This window comes from Rhinichthys klamathensis, unplaced genomic scaffold (assembly GCF_029890125.1).
Source record: "Rhinichthys klamathensis goyatoka isolate OS25496 unplaced genomic scaffold, OSU_Roscu_1.1 h1tg000068l_1, whole genome shotgun sequence".
NCBI classification, from domain to species: Eukaryota; Metazoa; Chordata; class Actinopteri; order Cypriniformes; family Leuciscidae; genus Rhinichthys; species Rhinichthys klamathensis.
This window is the reverse complement of record NW_026606611.1, coordinates 3665001-3690289: the sequence shown is the minus strand read 5'-3', so window position 1 is coordinate 3690289 and position 25289 is coordinate 3665001. Positions and strand designations below refer to the sequence as shown.

General features: G+C 40.2%; 1 protein-coding gene across 1 annotated transcript in view; it reads right to left on the bottom strand.

Annotated features, from left to right (window-relative positions):
- enox2 (ecto-NOX disulfide-thiol exchanger 2) overlaps nucleotides 1-25289 on the bottom strand; it is a 301696-nt gene that overhangs the window by 143771 nt on the left and 132636 nt on the right. The gene's annotated exons all lie outside the window — the stretch shown is intronic.

Below are 25289 nucleotides of genomic sequence, written 5' to 3'. Positions count from 1 at the left end.
CGGAAATCATGTGATTAATCACAGTAATTACATTCTACTAACAGCTCTAGTTTTTAACATTATGAAAAAAAACCATACCGTTTTTATTAAAGGTTTATGCATTATTACTCTAATAGCAGAGAGAAAATAGATACACAGTCAACTGAATACAAGCATAATATTCTGTAGAAAATATCAAGATAATTTGCTTTGGCCTATGTTATTTTGTAAACAAATTTATTATATGACACTTAAAAAAATATATGGGGTTGGTAAGATTATTATTGTGTATGTATATATAGTAAATAATATAGCATATGTATATAAATTGTTATTTTTTTTTCCATATATTTTATATATTCATAGAGTTTTATATTTTTAATTATTTTAATTTATGCTGATTTAGTATTCAAGAAATATTTCTTATTTTTATCAATGTTGGAAACAGTTGTGCTGCTTACTATTGGAAACCATAGAACCATTTCACGGGAAAAAAAATCCTGATTTTCAGTAAAGTTCAAGAGAACAGCATTTATTGGAAAAAATTGTAACATTAACAACAAAGTTCAAAAGAAAAATGACATGAAATGTACTGTCTATAAATGCCTTTGCAGTCACTTTTTGATCCCAAAATTTTGAATGGCAGTCCATATTTATTGTATTTGTTGTTTATAAATGGGTCTTTATATATTAAATCATGTAGCTGTCAGTATATTTAAGGAAGGAGGTCCCTTGCATATTTTGGGGCCATTGCCATCAAAAAGTTGAAAACTTCTGTTCAGGGACATCATGTTTACTTAGTACGACAAAACCTATTGCCTACTACAAAAAAAAAAAAAAAACCTTTTGTATTCTAATCTAATAAAATATGACTAGTTCTTCCTTGGAATGTCTTGTTTTGTTTTATCAGTAGAAGATTTCCTAAGAGATTTATTTAAGACAGCTCCTGCCAATTTAATGTGAACTATGTATCAGAGGTATACGGTCAAAGGACAGTCAGTGGGCAAGCAGTCTAAACAAACTAAAAGTGAGGGACAACTCTGATTAAAAGTTTCCGATGTTTCTGTCTAGGCTGCTAGAGAATGAATCATGAGGTGAGGAAAGAAATGTCCCTTTAAGACTAATTTAATGGTGCAGTTCAATGATGGCATATTTCTGCTCTGAAAGCCACAAAGACAGGATTATCCACACACACACACACACACACACACACACACACACACACACACACACACACACACACACACACACACACACACACACACACACACACACACACACACACACACACACACACACACACACACACAAACACACTCTCTGTCTCATTCTTTATTAACCCCTCTGTGAATTCTATTACAGAAATTGACTGCAGGTTCTGATGCTAAATTAGGAAAGGTTCTCGAGACAGCAATCAATACCTAAAGACTCCCTCCATTTCCGTTCTAGACATCCACGAGGAGATGAGAAAGACAACAAAAAAGACAAAACCATCCAATGAACAAAGGATTCAATAATGAAAACGACAACATTGTCAAGATCCCAGAAGCTAAAAGGATATACTGTATCATTTCAGAGAAGGTTTTAGCAATAACACTAGTATGTCAGTAACTTCCTATCCCAGAATACAGCATGCATTACGTGCTGTTTAGAATACAGAGTGATGTCTGAGATATGCATGCTGGTCTGTTCTCATGAAATATTCATCACGCCTCTCGCTTTACATTGTTTTGCTTGGCATTATTTGCCTGAAGGATACAGAAGTATGGGGCTGGGGGGCTGTCACTGCATATCCCAAATGATGAGAGAGATAAAGAGTGTGTGAGAGAGAGAGAGAGAGAGAGAGAGAGAGAGAGAGAGAGAGAGAGAGAGAGAGAGAGAGAGAGAGAGAGAGAGAGAGAGAGAGAGAGAGAGAGAGAGAGAGAGAGAGAGAGAGAGAGACTGACACCGAGGTCAGAGGGCACAACTGAAAACTCTGCGCTATAATCTGCCACATCTGCCCTCTGCAGTGCGCAACGACAGTGAGCAACCTCTCCAACATAACACTGCTCGTGTGGATGAAAGAGCAAAGGCAAGACTGTAAAAAAAAGGGATCTGAACGGAAAAGGAGGCAACTGAGTGTGAAAAATCAGATAAGTAAAGTAGGATATGGAATTTGTGATCGAAAAGCAGCACTGCAGAATGACAGCATGAGAAGAGACAGAAAAACAGGGTGGCTGAAGACTAATTTAAACAGCGCTGAACAACCCATCCAAGCTCTTCTGCTCTATAGCCGATGCTGCATGTTCTCCTGCAGGAGTGAGAAGTTCTTGGCATGTAACGAGCTGTTAATGAAATAAGAGGAAGACGTTCTGTAATGATTCAATCAGACCAGATCAAGACTCTGCCGGCTGCGTGGAATACTGAATATTTATACAATTTTGGGTGATGATTTCATTGTCAATATGTCTTGTAAAGATAGTGACTGATTTACGACGTTTTTTTGGTTGAAAACACTGATTCAGTAATTAATCTGCTTCATCCCATATACAGTATTTTCTATTCATCAAAGAATCCTGAAAAAAAGAAGAAGCTCAGTTTCAACATCAACCAGCACAATTGTTGATAATAATAATAAATGCTTTTGAGCACCATATTAGCATATTACAATGATTTCTGAAGGATCATGTGACGTGATATAAGCTGCATTTACACCATTCTCATAATTAATAGCTGCTCACATCCTTGGGATAGGAAATATACATTGCAATGGCAATGCTATAAACACCTAAATTAATCTGCAAGCCACAAGCTCTACGAGGACATGAACACGTTTTACAAGTTGAAATCTCGTAATTACGCTAATTAGGATATGGTGTGGTGTTGGACAATGGAACACCTGGTTTCAGACCAGAATAATTGATTCATATGGTGCACGGCCTCCTTTTGCGGGCAAACAGCATCAATGTGTCTTGGGAATGACAGATACACCATTCCAGAAGGATTTCGAGACATTCCTCTTCCAGAACAGTGGTCAGGTCACTATGTGGTGCAGCTGGAGGAAATGTTTTCTGACTTGCTACTCCAAAACAGATGTTCAACTTCATTTTCATGTTCAACAAACCACTCTGTCACTAGTCTTGCTGTGTGTATTGGTGCATTATCATGCTGATACACGGCACCCCCTTCAGGGTACAATGTTTGAACCATTAGGTGCACATGGTCTTCTACAATGGTTCTGTAGTTCTTGGCAGTGAATCAAGCACAGTAGGGAAGGCCATGATATTGCTGCCCAAACCATCACTGATCCACCTCGTGCTTCACTCTGAGCAGCAACAGTCAGGTGTAAAAACTCTCTGGGGTTTCTCCAAACTGTAACTCTCCCGGATGTGGAAAAGACAGTGAAGATGGACTCTGTTGGCACCAAGGCAAGGCAAGGCAAGGCAAGGCAAGGCAAGTTTATTTATATAGCACATTTCATACACAATGGTAATTCAAAGTGCTTTACATAGAAGAAATTAAAATAATCAAAACAAATAAGAATAATTAAAACAGTTTAGAATAAAAAATAAAGTACAGTAAAAACAGTCGGACGAACAGTGGCACAGTGCTCATTCAGTAAATGCATAAACAGATGTGTTTTGAGTCTGGCTTTGAATGTGACTACTGTAGGAGCACATCTGATCTCTTCTGGAAGCTGGTTCCAGCTGCGGCTGGCATAGTAGCTAAAAGCAGACTCTCCATGCTTAGAGTGAACCCTTGGTATTTCTAGCTGATGTGATCCTAATGATCTGAGTGATCTGTTAGGTTTATATTCAGTGAGCATATCTGCAATATATTGAGGTCCTAGCCCATTAAAAGATTTATATACCAGTAATAATACTTTAAAGTCAATCCTAAATGTAACTGGGAGCCAGTGTAGAATCAAAACCATTGAAATCGACATTTGGCATTGGCACAAATGACCAAAGGTTTGGCTATAGCAGCCAGACTATGAATATTGACTCTGTGGAGCTCCTGACGAACAGTTTTGGTGGAAACACGAGAGTCAAGATTAATATGTAATTTGGAAAGCTTTGGTTTCTTGGATACAATTTCAGTTAGTACATGGACATCCCTTCCAGACAGCTTCCTCTTGCATCAGCAGTTACTCTTATTGGATGTGGTTCGTCCTGCATGGTGGCAAGCCGACATTACCCTGGATACCATAGCTCTCCATACACCACAAAGACTTGCTGTCCTGGTCACAGATGAGCCAGAGAGACATGCACCAACAATTTGTCCTCTTTTGAACTCTGCTATGTCTCCTATTATGTTGTGTGAATTGCAATTTTATGTACAGCTGTGCTATTGCTCTGCTAATTCAACCTTCACATTCTGCTCTTGATTGGCCACCAGGCCACAGGTCCTTCTCAAAAAATTAGCATATTGTGATAAAGTTCATTATTTTGCATAATGTAATGATAAAAATTAAACTTTCATATATTTTAGATTCATTGCACACCAACTGACATATTTCAGGTCTTTTATTGTTTTAATACTGATGATTTTGGCATACAGCTCATGAAAACCCAAAATTCTTGTCTCAAAAAATTAGCATATTTCATCCGACCAATAAAAGAAGTATTTTTAATAAAAAAAAAAGTCAACCTTCAAATAATTATGTTCAGTTATGCACTCAATACTTGGTCGGGAATCCTTTTGCAGACATGACTGCTTCAATGCGGCGTGGCATGGAGGCAATCAGCCTGTGGCACTGCTGAGGTGTTATGGAGGCCCAGGATGCTTCGATAGCAGCCTTAAGCTCATCCAGAGTAATGGGTCTTGCGTCTCTCAACTTTCTCTTCACAATATCCCACAGATTCTCTATGGGGTTCAGGTCAGGAGAGTTGACAGGCCAATTGAGCACAGTAATACCATGGTCAGTAAACCAATTATCAGTGGTTTTGGCACTGTGAGCAGGTGCCAGGTCGTGCTGAAAAGTGAAATCTTCATCTCCATAAAGCTTTTCAGCAGATGGAAGCATGAAGTGCTCCAAAATCTCCTGATAGCTAGCTGCATTGACCCTGCCCTTGGTAAAACACAGTGGACCAACACCAGCAGCTGACATGGCACCCCAGACCATCACTGACTGTGGGTACTTGACACTGGACTTCAGGCATTTTGGCATTTCCTTCTCCCCAGTCTTCCTCCAGACTTGATTTCCGAATGACATGCAACCACTGAGCAACAGTCCAGTGCTGCTTCTCTGTAGCCCAGGTCAGGCGCTTCTGCCGCTGTTTCTGGTTCAAAAGTGGCTTGACCTGGGGAATGCGGCACCTGTAGCCCATTTCCTGCACACGCCTGTGCACGGTGGCTCTGGATGTTTCTACTCCAGACTCAGTCCACTGCTTCCGCAGGTCCCCCAAGGCAGAGATGGGGACTCGAGTTTGAGACTCGGACTCGAGTGCGACTTAAGTCCCACACACAGTGACTTCAGACTCGACTCTAGACTCGTCCTCGAAAGACTTCAGACTCGACTCGGACTCGAGCTGCGGGACACGTGAACAATGTTTATTTTTAGGAAACGTCTGATGAGCTCGCTGTTATCCCCCTCCCTCCGTTACCTATAACCTGCCTACGTAACCACGTACTACGTGGCCTATTGCTGGCAGCGCGCGCGCGACCACACATGAGAGTATAACAAACAAAAAGTTCGACTGCACCGGCCGCTGCTGTGCCATTCATCGTTAGCTTTGGGTTCAAAAACTTCAAACAAGACGCGCTCAAAAGAAGCGCTCAATGCAAAATATGCAGTATCACGATAAAAGATTCTGGCTCAACTACATCTAATTTCATCAGGCATCTGAAAACGCACCCTGATAGGTGAGTAAACATGTTTAGCTCAGCATTGACCATCTACCGTTAGCTTGCTTATTGCTTTAGCTACCTAACGTTACGGGAGGTTAACTCCGATTGTCTTCCTTATGAAATACGTAACGTTAATCATTTACGTGCCGCTGGCTGCCCGTTGTCTACAAACAGGTTACAGGATTATTGTTGATCATGTAACGTTACAGTTTCATTTAATTATAACATTACACTGGTTTGAGAGTCTGGGATGTGTTGACTTACAGTATATAAGCTATGATTAGTTGCATAGCCAGTGCAGCCAGAAGAAGCCAGAAATGTTTTGTGGCCCATACCTAGTGTGTTAAGAGAAAAGAAGGTTAACCAGTCTGTTCTCACCCTTTGGATTTTTTAATTTCTAAACATTTTGTTCTTAACAAGTTACATGCCAAAAGTTGGTCAGTTGCTTCACATTTACACTAAAGATTTTGAGCATTTGAATGTTTTGGAAGTGCACTGTAGTGTTAAAAATTTCATTTGAATGCAATAGTTTATTTGCATTTAGCCACACTGATGTTTTGCACTAAATAGGAGTGTGTCAATTTTAGTGTTGTGAGTTATATCATTTTCTATATTTGGTCTTATGTCTTGGTATGTTCAAGCTACAAGGCAAAATAAAGAAATTAACTAAAAGTAAAGCATTGTTGGTGTTTTTGTCATGTTGTAATAGCCTGTTTACACTGATTATATACCAAAATCAAAGCTGATACTGTATGCTAATAGATAAAGGAGTCATAATAACATATGGTACCACTTTATTTTGATAGTCCACTTTATACATTCTTCTAACTATAAGTAACTTTGCAGCTGCATGTCAACTAACTCTCATTAGAGTATTAGTAGGCTTAATATATGCTAATTATGTATTATAATATCTTATTTTGTTGGTTCCCCAACAGATATTCTACTGACTATAAGTAACTTGGCAACTACAAGTCAACTTGTTCTCCAAACCCGAACCCACATCATAACCTGACAGTCTACTAATACTCTAATGAGAGTTAGTTGACATGTAGTTGAAAATGTACATGGTTAGTAGAATGTCTAAAGTGGACTATCGAAATAAAGTGTAACCTAACATATTACATGCTTTGAATTCCTTATATAAAGCTATGCAGTGTTCTAAGCAACCTGGATGGGTCGCTGTACGTGATGCAACACTTATAACCACAAGAGACTTGAGACTTGACTTGGACTCTAGCTCAGAGACTTGAGACTTGACTTGGACTCTAGCTCAGAGACTTGTGAGCATCTCTGCCCCAAGGTCTGCTCTGGAATCAGTCCTTCTCCACAATCTTCCTCAGGGTCCGGTCACCTCTTCTCGTTGTGCAGCGTTTTTTGCCACACTTTTTCCTTCCCACAGACTTCCCACTGAGGTGCCTTGAAACAGCACTCTGGGAACAGCCAATTTGTTCAGAAATGTCTTTCTGTCTTACCCTCTTGCTTGAGGGTGTCAATGATGGCCTTCTGGACAGCAGTCAGGTCGGCAGTCTTATGGTGCGTTCACACCGGACGCGAATAGCGCGTCAGGCGCGAGTGATTTCAATGTTAAGTCAATGCAAAGACGCGTTACGCGCGTAAAAAATTCCTGCGGCGCGAATGAGGGGTAGAGCGCGGCGCGGTAGACGCGAATACGCCTCATTCGCGCGTCAAGTTCGCGCGAATTGAGCGTCTGGCGCGTTAAGCGCGTTACGCGCGAATGATTTAGTTAGTGCTATTTGTGCATTCACGCGTTTGACGCGAATTCGCGTCTGCCGCCCGAGTTGAAAAATCTGAACTTCTGCGTCAATTCGCGCCGCGTTAACCAATCAGGAGCCTAGCTGCTTGCTGCTGTCACGTGGTGAAGTATCTGGATGCTTCAATAAATTATTTTGTAATATATGACTGTGGTTCTAATGCACAACAAAGCAAATATTTTATCACATAAAACTTGATTTCAATATATGAGACATATTCATTTTGTATTGAATGCTATTTATTCCATATCTAGATTATATGAAATATTATTATAATGTAAAGACAACCAACATATAAGTTAGTGTCTGGACAGTGATGTGTGAGAGAGAGAAAAAAATCACAGGACAGATTAATCACTTTTGGAGGCTGGCTTCGTTTATTATCAAAACAAAAATAAATGACAGATTAGGTGGATGCGGATGAGGGTGAACCTCGCGCCGGGCTGTAGAGCGCGGGCTCGACAGGCATAGACCACTCGAGGCCGAGGGCTTATACGGCCTACGCTGTCCTCGTCAGCATCCTCACCATTAGGTCCACCAAACCTAGCTCCTGGAGCAAATTGTGAAACTCTTGAAACCCTCCGGAGGTTCTGGTGGACCCGAGTACAGCGACGATGTCCCCTACGCAGCTGTTTCTGCTCTCCAGAGCATATACGAGCGGTGACTCTCTCGAATAATGCTAATGCTAGATAAACATCTAAAAAGATGGCCGCCAACGGGTTTCGAAACTTTCGCCTCCGGATTTCGCCTCTGACGCGCGTAAATTTCGCTTCAAACTTTTGTTGTTACGCGCGTCAATTTCGCCATTGACACGCGAATTAACACAAAGTGGTCAAGCGTCAAACTAGACGCGGTAGACGCGAATTTGACGCGCTATTCGCGTCCGGTGTGAACGCACAGTTACCCATGATTGCGGTTTTGAGTAATGAAACAGGCTGGGAGTTTTTAAAAGCCTCAGGAATCTTTTGAGGTGTTTAGAGTTAATTAGTTGATTCAGATGATTAGGTTAATAGCTCGTTTAGAGAACCTTTTCATGATATGCTAATTTTTTGAGACAGGAATTTTGGGTTTTCATGAGCTGTATGCCAAAATCATCAGCATTAAAACAATTAAAGACTTGAAATATTTCAGTTGGTGTGCAATGAATCTAAAATATATGAAAGTTTAATTTTTATCATTAGATTATGGAAAATAATGAACTTTATCACAATATGCTAATTTTTTGAGAAGGACCTGTATAGGTGTGAACAGCACTATATTGGCCAGGGTTTCAATTTCATTATCCACATTATATATATATATATATATATATATATATATATATATATATATATATATATATACACACAGCAAATACACAAATATTAAGATATTACAACACTATTCTTATCTGTCTTGACCAGCCTTGGATATGCCACTCAAACACAAACACACACACAAATAGTCTCTGTCAGGTAGAGATTTGAATCCACAGGTAAGCAAATCAAGATGGGCCAAGAGTTGCCCAGTCATGGGGTCAGTGGCCCATACATGACCTCTAATAGCACTCCAGGCACAGAGTGAACATACATTAATTGATGTTTCTTCTGCACATGTTGGACTTACTCTCTTCATACACACCAAGAGGAAACCTCAATCCATCACAAAGAAAGGAATCATAAATACTAACCATGTAGACACGGGCTATGTATTTATGGAAAAGCAGGAAAAAGTCAATAAATGAAAGAACATCCAGATCTGCTGAGTAAGAACAAAAGATAACTGAAGCTAAATTCAATCTAAAGATCTGAATACCTGATCACAAGCAGCATCCCAAAAAAGACCGAAAAAAAAAAATAGATTAGGAGAGGCAGACAAAAAGGGAATTATGTTGCTTTCTGGCTCTGACACTGTACTCTTGCTGCAGATGGAAATGCTTCAATAGAGCCGCTGATGAGATTTAAATGAGCATTACTGTTCCCGCTCCTGATGGCCACAGAGGAGAAAGACGGATGCAGATCCCATACTCAGTGCAGCAGCAGGAGAACTTGCACAACACTCTCTTATCCTTGAAAGAGAAAGAGAGAGATGAAGTGGAAGATGAGGAGCGATAGATCTAAACGGGGGGGGGGGACACTTTCCAGCATGTGGAATATCGAGCAATTCAGAGTAGGGGACTCGCAGGCAGCCGACGGCCTCTGACACCAAATGAGACTCATGCATTTATGGATGTGTTGAGGCAACGGATTTGATAAATGTTTCTCTATTTGTAACCTAAGACAAGTGATTCACTAAAGTGTTTACAGAGGAAATTTAAATGTCTCACAGCATCCAGAGGCAGAATAGGGTACTTCACATCAGGTGTGTCATGATGAAACTGCTCATTTGGCTCCTTCATCTCATTCTTTGGTTCTCGATCACTACACTGTGCTTTAGAGGAATTACGCGTTCCAACCTCACCATCAGGCCTCTGGGTCTTGATTTTGGATAGGACTGTTGTGTGCTCTTAGACAAGACAAGACAAACTGTTTGAGGGAGGAATATAATCGCTTCTGTGCTCTTCTACCCACAATGCAACAGGGAAATGTCACTGTGTAAAGAGGGGGAAAGTTTTCTTCTTTATTCTGTTTACTGTCTTACAAGTTCCCACAAAGTCTCAGAGCACATCAGGGACAAAAACCTCTGACTTGTGAGGATAGATTAAATAGAGCAATTTTGTGTTTTCCCTCATGAGGGTTGTGCTAAAGTTACTGTGAAACAAAGGTTTCCAAACTGTCAGAAGTTGTTATGATACCTTCATAATGTCTTGTGGTACGATAGAAGCGTAAGTATCCCAATGCCAAATATTTGTATCATATACTCATATATAAAAATGGTACAAAAGCTGTCATTGGAATGGTACACTTTAGATACAAAGGTGTACCTTTTGAAAGGGTACCGGCCCAGCGAAAACTTTTGTACCTTTTTTTCTGACTGTAAGGGCTGAATTTTGTGCATATTCTGTTGTTTTATAAATTGTTTACAATTTACACAAAAGACATATTATTAATATCAGCGTTTCCCATTAGACTGTAGAGGCCCAATATGGTTAATGTGCTAATCAAATCGCAAAAGGCTGATTTAATGAAATATGTATAGTCTGTTGCAGTGTGACAGTTCATCTCGCGATAGCCATTTCATAGTAAATGTATGAAGTCCCGTTTTGATTGTGCATGTTGTCATTTGTACTCCCGACACAAATTACATTACCCCCAAAAGCTGGAACAGACCGACCATGTGGGTAAACCATGTCAAAGCCCCAAGGAGTCTGCACTCCAGCCCCAGGGCCTTCATTTGCAAATAGATGGACGAGTTGCTAAATCAGTGTTTAACATCCGGTCAGAAACCCACGTCTCCTCGTATGAGAAAAAGAATATGGAAAAATATCACTCCCATGATGCCAGTGAAAACAAATAACAGCAGGCTGGTGGATTTGGGGATTTGGAGGTTGAACGCAAAAAGATAGGCAGCACAGGAGACGGGAGTGAACGGCTAGAAGAGCTGGTGACAGAAATCAGATACAAGATAAGAAATCTGCCGAATTCGAAAATGAGGATTCATGACATGAAACGATGAAAAACAAATTTCCAAGAGGCAACAAACAACTCAAACATGATGACAGACTAAACATCCCGGCAAATTATTCCGTCGCCTAAAGGAAACGCAAATTAAACTTAATTGTCCACGTGAAAGAATAATACAGGCTGAGTCCAGATGAGGAATTTATTTCTTGCCGCAAGAAAACAAACAAAAACACATTGAGCGAATCTCATTTCCTCTGGCATGTCACATCTCAAAACTCTCGTGCCAGCCCATCTTGCTGTCTTTCTCGCAGTGCTTCATTGATCCCATCCACTCTAAGCTGCAGTTGACAGTCACCGCAGCTGTGAAGCATCTGAGTCGCTTAACACCAGCCAATGGGCAGCACTGCAGTATTCACAGCTGGAATAAATGAGAATCAATAATAGTAATGACAATACCAGCAGGGCTGACTGAGGTCTCATCCCTTCCGCTAAAGCCTGTATTAGTAAAGCAGCAGAACGCGTCTTGTTGTGCACTCTAAGGCTTTGCAACACAACCAATGCCAGAAGTTCTGTTTCACATTCTGTATCACATGAATAAACACAAATCACACTCATACAGCCATGGATTTAGCACCTCCTGGTGTGGCGAGCTGTGTTTTGAGCTCAACACATGCCATAGATGCTGCCAAATTAGTTGGATCAATGCAGTAGCGTAGATAATAACATCTCTGGTGATCAGAGATAAAACTGATTCTCTGTGACAGTCAGTGCAGTGTGGTCTGTGGATGCTGCTGTGTACACATCAGTGGTTGGAGAGAAGATACATTTTCTCAGGCTCACCGTATAAAAGGTGAAGTCGGCAGGACGGGTTTCTCTGTTTTGATGCTGCCTGAGGGACGCCTACAGGGACTATACCAAACAGAGAAGACCTCAGAAAATCTCTACTATGGATTTATGCCATCCAGCGCTGGTCTTTTAATGGATGTACACCAAAGGTTCAAAGTTAAAGTATGGTTAAAGATCTCAAGGTTAGAATGAAGACAGCATGACGGACCAAAGTGATGAATGATAAAAGTAAGGTGAAGCCTGATAAGACTGACTGTGTTTCAGGAAAGCCCACAGTCAGTTCAAGCAATCATCTCATGATTTCACAACCATCTTTAGAAAGTAAGTATAATGAAACAGTATCAATAAAATAAATGAATAGGCCTATCTTTATTTAGCAAGGACACATTAAATTAATCAAAAGTGACAGCAAATACATTAAACATGTTACAAAAGATTTCTCTTTCAAACAAAAGCTGTACTTTTGTAACTGCTATTCATCAAAACAAAACAAAAATCTCTGTTTCTACAAAAATATCACAGAAAATTAAGCTTTGCCATTACAGGAATTATAAACTGTAATATTTCACAATAAATGCAGCCTTGATGAGCATGAGAGATTCCAAACATCCAAAAAATGTTTTCGATGACCAAACTTTTTCCAATCTACACATTTCCACTGATAATTTCTGTATGCTTTGCACAATAAAGCCATCTCTACAACAACATCAACATCTCTACAGTTAATTATTCAACCCTCATTGCAAATCAGGTTTATTTGCAAAATGTACAATCTTTCAGATGTTTGCAATGAACAAATCAAACAAAAGTAATTGAAATAGCTCAACACAACAAATGTTTCAAGTGGTTTCCCTAAATTCAACTGAAAATGCAACGTTTAATGACTTCCGCAGTCTCAAAATTATTCAACCCCCTGAATAGAATCCCCCACAAATCTGCAAAACAGGTGTTGTCTCAAGCACACTTGATGCAACTAATCAAGGGCTTAATTAGTTGCATCAGAAGTGCTTGAGAAAGAACACATTAAATATCTGAACTGGCTAGGTTTGATGAGTGTCACGTTTGACTGCATGTTAAAAAATATGGCAAAGTCAAAAGAATGGTCCAAAAATTTAAGAGCAGATATCATCGCCCTTCACAATGAAGGAACAGGACACAAAAAGATAGTGAAGGCACTACATGGTCTAAATGTGACTGCAAAAGACCTGCAGCAAGACCTGGTGGCAACGGGCACTGAGGTTTCAGCTTGCACAGTAAGGCGCACCAAAAGCATGCGGTTTCCATGCCAGAACTCCAACACCACTACTGACCCTTTTTTGTACAGTGACAGATGCTGGCATGTCAAAAAACACAGGTGTTTGATCCACATTGCCTATCTGATCCAGAGGATATGAATGTTTTTTCCTTAGGGCGATCACATAGCGCTGAAAAGACAGCAGTTTCTGCCTGAAATCGGAGGGCAAGCGCTAATCCATTATGCCGCATCAAAGCGGCCGCTTCGAGGATATTGACAGGCAAGTGCATCAGTATGTAGCTGAAATAAGAAATTATGGGCCTCACTGTTGGGTAAGTTCAGCTCTTTGGTGATATCCAGTGCCTTCAGCTGGACGATGGCTCTGGTAATGGGCAGCGGCAGCCTCTCATTTCTTTTTTTTGGCTACGAACTGACACACTTGTCTTTCAGTTTCTTCGCAGCAGCCGCTTTTAGGACAACACCACTTGTAAGCAACACCACGTGGTAAGCTTTTCTTCGACTGTTACCATTTTAAGACTGTCTTGTTGAGCTCGCCATCTTCTAACATTACACTCTGACACATCGTATTTCTTGGCTGCTTAATGAGAGTTGTTTGATGACTCCACTGCATTTATCAGTCCTGGGGAAACAATCGTTTTACACGTATTTGGTGCTTCCTATTGTTGCGGGTGTATTACTGACATGTAAAAGTCTAAATCCCGAATATAAGACGACCCCATTTTTTCAGATATATTTCCAAGAAAAAAAAAACAGTCTTATATTCGGAACAATATGGTAAATGAGCCACAGAAGTATTGGGATTCCGTTTTTGGATTCATATTTGTAGAAATTATCATTCTTTCTAAATGTGATGTAAATATGTCCTGTAACTACCAAATAAACAGAAACAGACGGGACTAAATAAGTAAGTCTGTCCTCTTTCTTTTTTGAAATAGACCTAACGATATGCCACTTTATTTCTGTGCGGCTAATGTGCAATTTTGACACAAATTAATTCATTATGATAAATGTATCACTTTTTATTGTAAACCTGTGGTAAAACATAGATTCTTGGGTTTTAAATATTCAAGTAAACAACAAAAATGCCAGCAAACGGTCACTTTTTGTTTTGCGATCACACTGTTTCCCGTGATTTCTTTCTGATTAGTTTTCTGATAAAACTTCCATTTGTTGGTGAAATGATGGGTTTGTGTGACGTTGTTCCAGAGAGGCGTTACGGGCGTGTTTTAGTGAAGCCCTGTGGAACTTCTGGCCCGACAGTGGAAACGCGGCTATTGATCCCATACCTAAAATTCCACCAAGGCTTGGTTGCAGAAGAAGTCCTGGAAGATTCTACAGTGGCCATCACAGCCACCTGACTTGAACCCCATGGAAAATCTCTGGTGGGATTTGAAGACGGTGGTTGCAGCGCACAAACCCAATAATATTACTGAGCTGGAGGCTATTGCTCTCGAGGAATGGGCTAAGATTCCTCAGAAACGCTGACAGAAGCTGGTATCTCCTTATACATCTCATTTGCAAAAGGATGTTCTACTAAGTACTAAAGATGATTGCCATGAAGGGGTTGAATAATTTTGAGACTGCAGGAGTCATTAAAAGTTTTCAGTTGAATTCAGGGAAACCACAGTTTGAAACATTTGTTGTGTTGAGCTTTTACAATTACTTTTGTTTGATTTTTTAATTGCAAACAGCTGAAAGTCTGTACATTTTGCCAATAAACCTGATTTGCAATGAGGGTTGAATGATTTCGATAACAACTGTATACAAAAACAAAGCAAATCATGTTGGTCAAGCAATTTCTTCCTGTCTAAGTAGCCTGGCCTAGCCTGACCATCATCGTATAAAGCCCGCCCTGGCAATTTGATTGGCCCGAACATTTTTTGACTGATCATAATTACTCCTCAATGGATTGAGTCCAGACCGAACTTCCCGACCAAAAAATGTTATGGGCGGGGTTCGGGCTGGCATCCAGGCTAAGCCTGGCTAGAACAAGCTGCAAAAATCTGGCTAATTGTTAAAAATCTGCACTAGTAACCACAAGGGATTGATCCATGAACCTTGAGCAGGTCCACCAACAAAAGTTCCACCAGAAGAACTGTGCCAAGTGTACTACATGCCACTTATTAGCAAATTAAATTAGCAAATTAGAAAGTAATTGGTCTTCATGAACTTTCTCTCATTAAGCTAAGTGAAATGTGGGGAAGTTCGTTTAACTACTTGCATCGCAAACATCCCAAAACCTGCTGGCTATTTATTTAATTGATCTGAACAACTGCCTCCTCCAAAACAACACCTTGTGTGGAGAGAGTAATCAGAGCTTTTAGTTCCTAAAGGTTTGAGGAGACATTAAACTTCCGTTACACTGAGAGAGAAGTCTAGCACTACAAAAGGCCAGGAGCCTTTCGAAACTCTGGCAGCTGAAGTCGGCGCTGCTCCACAGCCAAGTGCTAAAACATAGAGAAGAAACACACAGAGCTCCTTATTGGAGACAGAGCTGTTAAAGACCTGCCGGTTTTACCCGGCTACACCTGCTTTCAATGTTCTAAAGTGGTGTTCCTTCACAGGCATCTTCCTTTTTACAATACAGATGTTATTAATACCAGCTGCGGCAATGCCTCATAAATGATTTACAAAAGCAGAAATACTTCCATCAAGTACATTCATTCAGAAGAGGCCAGGAAAAGGAAGAGTCTCTCCATGCAGGTCTGCAGGGCACAGGGCAAGCCATTAATCTTCTGAAAGCTTATAAAAACAACTTAACTGAGAGATCAGGCCCTGTCTTTCTGTCTGAAAGAGAAAAGGGGGGGGGGGCAAATGTATGTCACAGAGCATTAAAATCACTGACCTGACAAATATATCTGGATTTGTTGGGGAAATGGAAAATCATCCACCTAAATGCTGCGCTGATGGGATTCCATGTGAAAATGTACCGGTAATAAATGGTACACACACACTGACTTCAGATTTCAATTTTTGTGAACTAAAGTGTTCAAAAAAACTTTGTAGGCTCTCCAACAACCAATCTGAGCCATGGGAGTACTTGACTAGCTGCCCTGGGGAAGAAAGCACTTAGTTGCACACAGTCCATACAGAGGTCACATTGTGCAGCTTAGCCAACAATGCACTAATATAATTGTACAAGGGTTACCTTCTTGAGGCACTGAAGCGGTCAGATTCACATTGGGCAGCATTGTGCTGGCCAACAGATGTTGTGAAATAAATAATGGTGAGTAGGGAGAGCTGTAATTTCTCAAGGTCGACTGCCAGTGCGACTTTGCCTCTCTATTGTTTTAGTGACCATGGGTACCTCAGAGAACAAGATCCAAAATTAGCTTTAAGCAAGCGCTATTCTACTTATGCCTCTGAGAGTGGTGATGATAACTCGTCACAAGGTCTACAAGCAAAACTAAGGAAGGTGCCAGTGTTGGAATGTAGATCAGGAGTGTAACAATGAAGAGAACCATGTGGCTATTCCTAGCTGAGCATCTAACGCATTAGCAAATATACACATTGACCGTGTGAGATCGACTGCAATGTTGGCCAGGTGAATAAACAAGATGCCTGACTGACCCAGCTTACATAAATGTCGTCAATTGTGTGAGGAATTCTACTAGAATTATTACCAACTCAATCATAGATGGAAAATACCATTTACAGCCAATACAGAAAATTTACCATTGGAAATATATGGATTTCAAGTTTTTTAACAGTTAACAGTAATTCATTGGCCGATGGTGGACATGTTTTTTGTGATACGTCAATGTACGCACAGACAATAATGGCATCTCGGACAAAGACACTGCGTGACAATTTTCAAGTCAATCGGACTAATGGGTGCATAGTTATAGCTGATTTTATGGTTTTTTTTTTTTCGTATTATAGCGCCACCAAGTGGTGAACAGCCACAGATTTTTTGGTCTGACCACAGTTCGCCAAAATTGTTACTTCTAACAATTTGGCGGCCCTTAAAGGGGACCTATTATGCAAAATTCACTTTTATAAGGTGTTTGAACACAGATGTGTGTCCACAGTGTGTGTAAACAACCAGCCTATAATAGTACAAATCCACCCAATACTTTTTTAAATAAAAAATAATCCCCATATATCATTATCAATCTCTCACAACAAGCTGTTTCAAATTTCCCCATACTCCTACGTAAGAGAAGGGAAACCCCGCCCACGACCGGTGACGATCTGCACTAGATCCCGCCCTGAGTGAGAAACATCAGTCCGACATTATAACCGTAAACAAAACGATACACGCTCTATCTCCATGCAGCATATATTTTCTTGCTCTGTGGGCATCCTAATACAGTCCACAAACAAGCACAGTCTGCAACAGTTTATAGATATGACGGTACAGGCTAGTCGATGAAATGAATTTAAACATAACTCCACAACAACTAAGTTACATAAATGTATCCACTAACCATTTAGAAACGTCCATGTACAGTCTAACAGTTGCAGTCTCTCCATCTGTGTCTGACTCCGGTTCAAACATGTAAGGCCACACTACGCTACTGGGTATTATTGACATTTTGCCAGAGAGAAATTCGGCTGTTATGTTGTTCCTGTATCCGAAGCACATTTAAAGGACCGTCCGTCTTGTGAACGGGGGCGGGGAGCATAAGCTCATTTGCATTTAAAGGGACAAAAAAAACTGAGCGTTTTCCCTCACACCCAAAAATGACAAGCTATCATAAAAAAATCTGGGTGGTATTTTGAGCTGAAACGTCACATTCTGAGGACATTAGAGATTTATATTACATCATGTGAAAATAGGCATAATAGGTCACCTTTAAGCACCGTGAACCAAAATTTATTATAACTATTGACAATCAGACTCCAGAGACTCTTGCTGCACTGGTTTGGTGCTACGCGCTTGAACCTCTAATGAAATAAAATAAATTATACACACCAATTCTTTCTTATACATTCTATAAAATATTATTGTTTATACCTTTGAGTGACCACATCATCCTTTATGCTCTCTTTTTCAGAAAAAAAAACTTTAGTGATGTCTTAAGGGCTGTTCACACAAAACATATTTTTGCAATCTACTGTGTTGCATTTCGATTGTTTTTCCTAGGAAACCAGTTTCACCATTGTGTTCGTGTCCTGTGTCTTTTGCAGAATCTCACACATGATACTGAATTCTAAAAACTAACTTTTTAACTTTTAAAAAAACTTTTTTTTTTTTACTCTAAACCTGTCTATTTCCATTCCGTTATTCTGGTGATGAAAACAGTTCCCTCATAGAAGTGTGAATCACAGCCAACTTGAAGATGTGAATTCATCAATTAGAGGTGGTGGAGGTAGCCATGGCGTGTAAACATTGATGTAAATGCGCTTTTAGCAGAGCGTGTCCAGCACAGCAGTGCCTTTTTTGGGTGTTTGGTGAACGGCGAAGCTCAAAGGCCGCTCTCATCAATGCCGTACAGTGTGTGTTTCCCACACCTGGTGCACACATGAAAGACTGCTCTAGGGGGTGGAGGGACAACTTAAAAAACTTACATGCACACACAAATAAACACAAACATGAGCTTATAGCACAAATGAATCTCTATGTGTAGATGCACAGAGGAGCCCATAGAGTCTGGAAATACTGACGTCTGACTGCTAATCTACTCGAGTTGATTACATTTCCAAAAGTCTCACCACTCATTACAGGTCAAGCACAACTTCTCTGTCTGACGACAGCCAAATGCACTGTGGCTTTTTGTTGGCATGGAGTACAGTACATGAAAACAGTTCAGATATTAGTCCCTAACTGCTGAATAACCATCTGTGCTCTGCTGAACTCGAGTCAAACAGGTAAACACCAGCAGATGAAAAACCGAAAACCATACCACTCTTTGTTGCACTTAGCTCTGACTAGGCACAGCATCACAAGTGTCCAGTGTCAAGTAGGCACAAATTTTGTTTGTTTTTGAAAGAAGTCTCTTATGTTCACCAGGGCGTATTTGATCAAAATACAGTAAAAACTGTAATACTGTTTTTTTTTTAACATGTTTCATGAGCACAAAATCAGCATATTAGAATGATTTCTCAAGGATCATGTGTAAGACCGGAATAAGACTGAACACAAGAGCTCTCACAAATAAACTTGCTAATCTGAAAAAAAGATCATGAAGCAAGGACAGAAATCCATTTGCCTAATGTTCTGTGCTCACCCATCCTAAACCCCCCTCTCCTCACTCCTTTTCTTTTCACCATTGCTGAAATTTCACTAAGGGCCCTTTCACACCTACCTTGTTTGGCCTGGGTTTTCGGACTTTTCAGTTTGATCCGAATCAAAATTACAGGTGTGAAACCTCCCCCGGACCACGGTCCGGACCAAAAAGATGAAATTTGGTCAGGCGAAAAGAGGTAGTCTCGTAGCCTCGTGAGACCATCCTGATCTCGCGAGCTTTCAAGGTTTCACTCGCAGATCAGTCTGGATACTTTCCGTTAAAGAAAATTTGGGAGCAGTTCACCAAACGAACGTCCAATCAGCGTTGGCTTTGAGGCGGGTTGAGGTGTGACGCAACGAGAAGCGCGTCAGTTCAGTCTAAAGAACATGTCGGCTTCAGCGGATGAAACTAGCATCAGCGTGGCTATCGAGCAAGTTTTATCGGAATTACAGAGTATTTCTTCACTGAAAGAAGAGCAAAACACTGCTCTGGAGGCTTTTCTCAGAGGAAAAGATACGCTCTGTTAGTACGTCATATGCTTCGTTGATCTGATTGGTTGATTTGGCCCGTCTATCACCAACATAGGCCAATCAGCTAACCAGTATTTTCGCCCCTTACCAAAACTACTTCAACGGAAGGTTTCCAGATGGATATGCGGAGCAAATCCATCTGGCGGAGTCAGGTTAGTAGTCTCGATCCGGATCAAACTGAACAAAGGTTTGGTTCGTTTCTTGTGTAAAAGCATTTTCTGTATGGTTCGGACTTTCAGACCATTTACAGGAAGTTCTGGTGGTTCTCGCAGGATTGCTTGCAGTCTTCTCCTCCTTTCCTAGGTAATGTAATGTCGTAATAATAACAGTACAGTGGCAACGATATGCGTCTGTTCATTCATTCATTCATTCTTGTCGGTTACCCACCGAATTGACAACACGCTGACGTCAGACGCACGTCCATTTACAAACCAAATCAATGTCAAGATGCAGCCCATATAGATGATGACGACAGGACGCAACTATGTCATGTAAAGTTATTTAGTGCGCTCGCATAATTGCAATGTGAAACCAAACCAAAACTTACCGAATGTATAAAATGTATCAAAACATGAACTTTGGTTCGGAGTTCGGACCTTGGTGCAGACTTTCAGGTGTGAAAATGCCCTAAGAATGTCTATTCTACATATGATGTAACTTGTGCATCTATTGATTTTTCTCTTTCAAGTTTGGCATCATTTTAAATGTCTCAGTGCGTTTGGTAAAATGGTCTCAATTTTACAGCAGTCACTATATAGATTCCTGGTCTGAGCCAGATTCGCCCGTGACCCCTGGAGGTCTGCCGGGGCAAAGACGGTCCTAAAACGGACCATATAGGAGGTGACCCCTCCTCTTCAGACTGTTGTGAGGCCCACTCAGAGTCACTCTGGGTGGGCAGTGAATTCAATTTCCACCACGATGGACCTAAGGAAGTCTGGATTTCTTTCTTTTTTTGGGGGAAGTTGTGGCCTAATGGTTAGAGATTTGGACTTGTAACCCAAAGGTCATGGGTTCAAGTCTCAGTACCGGTGGGGGTAGAGAATGAACAGCTTTTCTTCCACTCTCATTACCCACAACTGAGGTGCCCTTGTGCAAGACACCAAACCCCCAATCACTCCCCAGGCACTGCAGCAAAAATGGCTGCCCACTGCTCCGGGTTTGTGTTCACGGTGTGTGTGTGTTCAATATTCACTGCTCTGTGTGTGTGTGTGCACTTGGATGGGTGAAATACAGAGCACAAATTCTACACATCATGTCACTTTCACTTTTTATATTATAATAAAGATTGAAAACTTAGAAGAATTCTGTTCTGCTGTTAAAGGAGTGTCTCTCTCACAAGGTCAACCAAAAGGTCTTCTGTAATTCACAACTTAAAGTCCCCCTGTAGTCCATCTTTTTATCCCTTAAAACTCATATTTGCTCACCAAAATGATGATGCATTTAAACGTTTTTACTTGAAAGAAAATGTCTTCATGCCTTAAAACAGCTTGAATATAACTCTACACCCTTGCCTTATTTAGTATACATGGTTCTATAAATATGCAAATTAGCCCCGCCTCCACCCACTCACGCCAGCTCAGAGATCCACTCGTTGACGATCACACGATTTCAAACGAATGAACGGAGCATGGGCCACATCATCTAGGACCTTTTGATTTCTGTCTATCACTGACTTAGCAAGTTGTATGAAACTATGAGCAAGCATGTAGCAGCCAATTTAAAGGTAATAGTTAACCCTGCATCCTCTGTCTAAGATCAGAACTGGCGATTTTGTGTCCGTGAGATCCATGTCCCGGCTGGCATGAGACTCTTTGCGACATCGGGTCCCAAATGGACGAATAGTTTACAGTATGGGTTACCCAGACTAATCAAATATACAAATTCATAACAAAACTAAAATGAATAATAATCTCAGTCTAAATTTGAGTCATCTGAAATTAGAGTCGGATTAAATACTGAGGTAGAGTTAAATTTAACTAACACGCATTATACATTCGTGTGTACACTGAAGACTGGAGTAATGATGCTGAAAATTCAGCTTTAGCATTACAGGCATAACTTACATTTGAAGACAAATTAAGATAGAAAACAGTTTTACACTATTTCAGTTTTTACTGTATTTTGATTCAATAAATGCAGTCTTGGTGAGCATGAGACTTTCAAAATCATTCAAAATCTTACGACCCCACACTTTTCAACAGTACTGTATGTGAGCATTATTTTAGTGGTTTTTTTTGAGTGGTCATGATACTAAATTTTTCAACCACTCAATACAGCGACCGACCAATCAGAATCAAGTATTCCTGAGAGTGTAATACAGCATGGTAATGCAAAATATCAGATCAACAAGATTTCATTGTAGGCAGTACTACATTTCATGATTACCCTAACAACACAGTGTTATATTGTGGTCTTCTAATCACTGTTACAGTGTGCTGATCCTGCACTGGTTGCTATGCGAGCAGTTGTTTTTTCTCAATGGCAGTCTAATAGCTGTGTTTGAGCGTCTCAGTTGGAAGACTTGTCATCTTTGGATTTCAAAACACAGCGGGAGTCTGCAGGGGGCCCGGAGCGAAACCATCCACCGTCAGACTGACTCGCAGCACACAAACTGGACCATAGTATTAGCAATTTACCATCCCCAACACACACTCTTGCTCAAGAGAACAGGACATTCACAAGATTTTTTTTTTTTTTAAGTATATACATATATATATATATATATTAGGGGTGTAACGGTTCACAAAATTCACGGTTCGGTTCGATACGATACACTTGTGTCACGGTTCGGTGCGTTTTCGATACAGCAAAAAGAAAGAAATGCCAGAGAAATTTTCCTTGATTTTAATCATTTTAATTATAGTTTTATTAAAACTAACATCATAAAGTATGATTTTTTTTACTTTGAGCAATGATGGAGCTAAGCTATACTGGAATTTTCTTAGGAGCATATAAAACGAAACAGCTCCTTGGACAAAATGAAATGTAATATTGTAGTAGTTATAAACAAAGGTTTATTTTAGTTCAGATTAACATTTGAGGGCAGCAATTGTATTCATAATGTCGAAATAAAACCGACGTACTGTTACTTGAAAGCATTGTAGCCTACTATTCCTGCCAAACTTCCATGGTTACAGTTAGTAGTGTTACTACAGTAAATCCATGGTGAATGTTCCTGATCTGTGGACACTGGATAGTTCATTCATGGCACAATGTTTCTTCCTGGTTTCCACATCAGCGCTGTTTGATCCGTTAATAACGGAGAAATGTGAATGTTTCTCACTAGATCTCACAGCGATGTTATTACTTCAGTGGCGAATTATTTTTTTTTCTTTACTGGATTTCGCTGTGTAGTAACAGTGCTGCTTGATTAAGATCGGCTCGCGCTGCATTTGCCATTGATTGAGCAATGTTGTGGTCACGCCAGCGTCTCTTACATTATGAGCACGCTTGCCACGCGCAACGCGCCTACATTTGAAATGACGAAATTTTGGTCGGCAGGAATGGTCCAACAAACGGTTCGGTTTAAAAATGCATACCGAAAACCGAACCGAATGCCTCATACCGAACAGTTCAATACGAATACGTGTATCGTTACACCCCTAATATATATATATATATATATATATATATATATATATATATATATATATATATATATATATATAAGTCACTTATCTTATGCTCACTGTGGCAAGAAGCTTGACAGGGCCGAAAGCCATGGGAGCAGAACGAGGCCGGTGGAGCGAATGTTAATGAGCGACACTAGCGCGACACACCAGTTTCGAGTCCTACGGAGGAGCTCCGGAAGCATAAAAAGAGGAGTGACGACAGTGGGAGATGAGACAGGACCAGGGGTCCATTTCTTCGTACCTCGCTTAATCCATCTGAGATGATTTGACAGATGCCAGCTCTTCTAATCGTGATACCTGATCTCTCCACAAATTCGTTTGAAGAACCAAATTAGCCATTTTATTAAAATATCTGGGTTATGTACGGCAAAAACCATGATCGGCAAGACAGCAACGTTATAACATCATATTAATAACATAAATCAGCATATTAGAATGATTTCTAAAGGATCATGTGACACTAAAGACTGGAGTAATGATGCGGAAAATTCAGCTTTGCATCACAGGAATACATTACATTTTAAAATATATTCAAATAGAAAACCGTTATTTCAATTGTAATAATACTTTACAATATTAGGCTACTGTTTTTACTGTACGTATTTTTATCAAATAAATGCAGGTTTGGTGAGCATAAGAGACATCTTTAAAAAAAAACTTAAATTATTTCAAACTTTTGACTTATGTACAATGTACTAAAAAAGAAACAGCACTTCAAATGCAGCAAGATTGTTGTCTATGTCGGTAGCTCACTAGATTCTGAGGTTTACAGTCAGTGTGGTTTCTGTCCAGAGTGTAGCTGGTGAACTAATGTCACTTTGGCAATGTGAGCACACAGACAGGCTCACCCCTGAGGGTGTGCCCAGAGCTTATACAAGTACCTGACAACAGCACCTGCCTCAGCCTGAGCCCGCGGCGTACAGCATGACCACAGACACAATCCATGTAGAAACACAATTCAATTAAACGTCTCCATTAAAAACTGCAGACAACTCACTTTCCAAAATCAGCCACTAATGAAGGTCAATGTTATGCAGATCTGCAAAAGACAACTGCTCTAGCAGGGTCCAGTAAAAGTTAATGTATTCCCACCAGAAAATGTGACATTTCCTGTGACTAAAAAAATTGTGTTCAGCTCCCTCTGGCCCGTTTCAGCTGGATAATACACAAACAGCACTGTTGCACTAATCTTCAGGCTATGCCAAACTAGTCACTGTACTTTACTGATCTGGACAGAGAGACATTCGTTGTCTTTACACGGCAAAGACGGCAGGCAAGCCACATCTGAAGTGGCATATATATCACGAAAAGCTGTGTTTACACTGACTGTTTAATGGGACACAGAGGAAACAGGAATCACAAATGTGTTTGTATTAGACACTCACATGTGTTTTATAAGTTCACTTTTGTTATACTAAGCTTTTTTATTGTCTGTTATTTTTTGCACTTTAAAGGAATAGCTTAACCAAAAAATATATATATTTTCATTAAATGTCATTCCAAACTCAAATATTGTGATAAAAAAAAAAAAAAAATTGAATTCTTGTGATGGTGTAGCTGACATTTCCAGCAGCCAAAACAGCATTCGTGTGTATAGTGGCATGAGGGTAAACAAATAAATACAGATTTGTATTTTTGGGGCTAAGTATTCCTTAAAATTTTCATATTTCTATAGGTCACACTGGGAAAAAAAATAACCTTATCAATTGAATGTTACAATTCATTCCA